We start from the raw sequence: 5,530 nt of genomic DNA, 5'->3' as shown, positions 1-5,530 counted from the left end.
ACCCAAACGGATTTATTGATCTCTCATGTGTTTGTTCTATAAGTGTTTCAAGTTTATATATTGATGGTATACAGCATACTGACTTCACTTTAAAGACCAGAAAATATACTCAGACTGTAGGTAAATTTTGCCATAAAATTGTACCTTTAAAGACATTGATAAGTAAGCATTGATAAAATTACAGATAAGTGAAATTAAAATTCTGAACCTACTTTGGCACTGCTTGTGTTTTTATTTGTCATCCTAAAGTACATAAAAAAATCACCTCACAAAAATCCAATAAAAATTTAATTACAATTATCGAAACAAAAGTTTTCTTTTTGTTTAACTAGAAAGTAATAGGGGCACACAAAATCTAATCGATTTCTTTTTATTTTTCTCTATTGTGTTTCTCTTTTCAAATTCATTAATTTCTGATCTTAATTATTGCATTCCTTTTTGTTTGCTATGGTATTTATTTTATTTTATTTTTCCCTACGATTCTTACTGTGAAACTATACCATTCCCTTGAGGCCTTCATGCTTATCAAGTATAAACATTTAATGATATCAATTTCCCCCTATGCTACTTTACCTGCATCTCCCAAATTCTTAATATTTGGTGTTTCATTTTCATTCTAAATATATTCTAATTTCCCTTGTGACATTCCTTTTTTTTTTTTTTTTTTTTTTTTTGAGATGGAGTTTCACTCTTGTTACCCAGGCCGGAGTGCAGGCGCGATCTCGGCTCACTGCAACCTCCGCCTCCTGGGTTCAGGCAATTCTCCTGCCTCAGCCTCCTGAGTAGCTGGGATTACAGGCACGCGCCACCATGCCCAGCTAATTTTTTGTATTTTTAGTAGAGACGGGGTTTCACTATGTTGTCTCAATCTCTTGACCTCGTGATCCACCCGCCTCGGCCTCCCAAAGTGCTGGGATTACAGGCTTGAGCCACCGCGCCCGGCTGTGACTTTCCTTTTTGCCTATGGGTTATACAGAAGTGAGTCATTTAATTTCCAAATATTTGGGGGATTTTTCAGACATCTTTCTGCTATTGATTTCCAGTTTGATTCCACTATGATAAGAGAACATACTTCATATTATTTCAACCCTTTTAAATTTGTTAAGATTTGTTTTTTTGTCCCAGTGTCTTGGTAAATATACCGTGAGCACTTGAAAAGAATGTGTATTCTGCTATTGTTGAATAGAGCATTCAATAAATATCAAGTTTGTCAAGTTGCTTAACAACGTAATTCTAGTCTACATATTTTACTGATTTTCTACGCACCTGTTCTATTACTGAGAGAGGAATGTTGCAGTCTCTAACAAAGTGTAGGTTTGTCTATTTCTTCTTTCTATCATGCATAAGTTTTGCCTTATGCATTTTAAAGCTCTGTTTTCAGGTGCATACACATTTAGTCTTTCTATTTCTTCTTGATGAATTGTCTCTTTTACACTATATGTGGTGCCTTTTTATTTCTGAAGATAGTCTTTCTTCTGGAATTTCCTTTTATCTAACGCTAATAGAGCAACTGTTTGCATGGCATATACTATATGTTTTCCATCCTTTTAATTTTAATCTGTATACTTTTATATTTAAGGTGAATTTATTATAGATTATAGTTGATTCTTGCTTTCTTATCTAATTTGATAATCTCTGTGTTTTAGTTTATATTTGTAGGTCATTTAAATTAAATACAGCTACTGATACAGTTGGATTTTAATTTACTATCTCACCCCTTGTTTCTATTTGTTATATATGTTCTTTCTTCTTTTTCTAACTGATTTTGAATTATTTTATTTAATCTGCATTTTGATTTATTTTTTTATACTGCTACAAATAATGGTATATATTGTATTAAGTCTAATATCGATGTTCAATTACCCACAAGCAAATACACACAATTCTGCATTCAAGCTATTTTCTTTTTAATTTGGTATTTGTTTTTTGTTACAGTGTATATCAATCCCCAAAGCCTCTTTTTCTACAATTACTCCCAAAGTTTCAAACAGTGAGCCAGATCAAACATCTAACAAAATGGATGTCATCACTGCTCCTTACTACCAACTAACTGCTTTTCTGAGGGATTAGTTACAGGCCCCATTTTCCTGAAATTCACACTAGGAAGTTAAATTAATCTCTCCCCACCACACCCCACCTCCACACATTTTCTTTCTTTTCACATTTTGTGCAATTACACATTCACTTTTGTATAAATATGCTCACACAAAGCCAAGATTAATAATGATTTAATACATGGAAAAGTAGTGTTATCTTTTATCAAGGAAAAAAGCCATTTTTAAGAAAAAAGAGTGTCATCAAATTCTAATAGCCTACACAGTATCTAAAAGAGACCACAAAACCGTATTATTTTCCAACTTTTATGGTATTATAGTCCTGTTGTTTACTAGTATTGCAATATAATGACTCTTTTGGGACTCAACACAAATGCATTTCAAACACAGTGTTACAATAGGTTTTTGAGGTTATTATAGAAGTGTATTCTGGCCTGGCGCAGTGGCTCACACCTGTAATACCAGCATTTTGGGAGGCTGAGGCGGGTGGATCATAAGGTCAGGAGTTCGAGACCAGCCTGACAAACATGGAGAGACCCCCATCTCTACTAAAAATGCAAACATTAGCCGGGTGTGGTGGCATGTGCCTGTAATCCCAGCTACTCAGGAGGCGGAGGCAGGAGAATCCTTGAACCTGGGAGGCAGAGGTTGCAGTGAGTCAAGATTGCGCCATTGGCCGGGTGTGGTGGCTCAAGCCTGTAATCCCAGCACTTTGGGAGGCCGAGGCGGGTGGATCACGAGGTCAAGAGATCGAGACCATCCTCGTCAACATGGTGAAACCCCGTCTCTACTAAAAATACAAAAAATTAGCTGGGCATGGTGGCACGTGCCTGTAATCCCAGCTACTCAGGAGGCTGAGGCAGGAGAATTGCCTGAACCCAGGAGGCGGAGGTTGCGGTGAGCCGAGATCGCGCCATTGCACTCCAGCCTGGGTAACAAGAGTGAAACTCTGTCTCAAAAAAAAAAAAAAAAAAAAAGATTGCGCCATTGCACTCCAAAAAAAAAAGTAAAATAAATATGTATTCCAACTTCCAAGTAACCAATGTATGAAGAAACTTAGTAAAATTTTTCTTAATTCAAGGATTTCCTGTAAAGACTACAGTGACTATCTTTTTACACATTGCATCCAATAGCAATTTTTTAATGTTTCTCAATTTAATCTATAGTATTATTCTATTCTCAATGAAGAAGCCAATGTTCCATTTTGTCCATTTAGTTTAAAGCAGTAGAAAATATCTCAGGAATGCAAAATCAACAGACTAGACAAGACCACATAATCCAGTGTGTAGCATCCCTGCCACAGCTTTTATTCAAAATATATAGCTAGAAAGAATGCTAACTTTAACTTTGAAACATTTATGCTTATGTTACGTCCCACCTTGTTACCTGGTTAACTTCAGGGAAGCCACTTAACCTCTCCATTTCTCTTTCTTTAAATACCCAGAGCTCTATTTGTATTTGCCTCTGAAAATCAACTTACCGAAGATTCACTATCACGAATGAGGAAATCCTCTTCATGTCCTCTTTCATTTAATGCCATTTCTGCTTGATGCCTGGTGACTTTGCCATAATACCAAGGATTGCCAGCAAACTTTCCAGTGAGTGAAGGCCTAATGTAATCACACTGTGGAGGTGATGGTTCCAAACCTGAGGTTAACGGATTATTCTGCATAATGGTAACATAGTTTTTTGGTACTAGACCGAGCATACCATTGATCTTCCTGCATTTCCACCACTCTGGGTCATTTTCAGGTTTTTCAATAACATCCATTATATCTCCTTTCTCAAAATTAAGTTCTTCATCGTTAGATGAGCTGAATGGGTAAAGAGCCTGTACCACATGCAACACTTACCCAGTATTTAGGTTACTGACGACTACTGCTAATTTCTCTGACAGAGAACCCACATGGTCACCCAAAGGACTGTCACTTTATCCAGTTACATAGTTTGAAGGAAACCATCCAACTTGCCCATTGCAGCTACAATGCCACCACCCATCACTGCATTTCTCTATGACGATCACCTTTGTCCCCTTTATCAGTGATAATTCATCCTCTCTCTCAGCCATGTAGTTAAATTTCACATAAGCAGCCATGTTGAGATCATAGAGACGTTCCCCTGGGTCAACAAAACTATCATCAGCAGGAGATGCAGAATCTGGCACACTAGGTTTTCTGTTCACTTTTCCAATGCCTAGGGTATCTTTTAGGTCTTTTACAGTAGATGCTTTCCGAGCACTGTTTTTCCTTTGCACATAGTTAGAAACCTGTTTTATTCATGGAATTTCAAACTCGCCACCAGGACTTAGAATCATCCAGAAGCTGTCATCTCTCATTCCTCTTGATGTCCAATTCTTGTTCTTGTTGAGCCACATAATCAAATTTGGCTACTACCACCACCTCTTCTGCCATCTTTCAGCAGCTTCGGCACTGAGGAAGGCACCGGGACGCCTCTGTGGCCGCCGTGATGGCCGTAAGGGCACGAGGCCTGCGCTCCACCGCCGCGTAGCTCTTGGGAGAGGGGCTGGGCACGCGCGGGGGGCAGGCGGATCTGCGCGGCTGTTATTATTATTATTATTTTTAATCACTTATGCTTCTTTTACAAATATTTTAGTGGTTCCCTAGGTTTATAACATGCACCTTTAAAAAATGTTTTTTTGTTTGTGTGTGGGGGGGTGGGGGAGGACAGAGTCTCACTATGTTGCCCAGGCTGGTCACAAATTCCTGGCCTCAAAGGATCCTCCTACCTCGATGTCTCAGAGTGTTCGGATTACAAACGTGAGCCACCATGCCTGACCCATGCATCTTTAATTAATTTATAGGCCTCTTACCTATAGATGATAATATACTGCTTCTCATATTGTATCAATCATGATTCAGTTGAGAAACAGAACCAATAAAAGATTTTATGTTTGCGAATATGGGTGTGGAAAATTTGCCATGATGTTATTATAACTGCGGGAGCTGCTTAAAGCAATCTCTGCAGGATGTTGTCTTCATGTCTGATGCTGGAGTTTGAAATCCACAGCACAGACAGTTGGGAAGGAGACATGGAGGGGAAGACAGCAAGGACAATCTTCATCCCACAGGCATGGGCCCCACAGGATGGACTGAAATCCATTCGTTCTTGTTATTTGTATCTTGATGTTGTCATGGAATTAAGTACACGAACCTGGCCAAGAAGTCAGAGACGCTGAAGGAGTATCCAGGGGAGGTGAAGCTGTTGCAAAGCCAGCCACTGCTCTCTGCCAATGAGATGTGTCAGCAATCCGCAACAGTGTGTGTAACCTACAAGACCAAGAATAGAGTAACATCCCCAGGGAACAGCAACCTTCTGACTCCCTTTGGAGCCATAATAAACTTTGTGAGTGGAGCTTTATTTTGTTTCTGGTACTGAAGACAATGCCTAACTTGTAGCTAAGACTCAGTGACTTGAATACCCTAAAATACATCACATTATGCATTTAACTGATCAGT

General features: G+C 38.7%; 1 pseudogene; it reads right to left on the bottom strand.

The window, feature by feature from the left end:
- Positions 1-3,584: 3,584 nt before the first annotated feature.
- LOC101042240 (SH2/SH3 adapter protein NCK1-like) lies at positions 3,585-4,499 on the bottom strand (annotated as a pseudogene).
- Between the last annotated feature and the right edge of the window lie 1,031 nt (positions 4,500-5,530).

Source organism: Saimiri boliviensis, chromosome 2, assembly GCF_048565385.1.
Source record: "Saimiri boliviensis isolate mSaiBol1 chromosome 2, mSaiBol1.pri, whole genome shotgun sequence".
Taxonomy (NCBI): domain Eukaryota; kingdom Metazoa; phylum Chordata; class Mammalia; order Primates; family Cebidae; genus Saimiri; species Saimiri boliviensis.
Note: the sequence above shows the minus strand (reverse complement) of the source record. Positions and strands in the feature narration are given on the sequence as shown.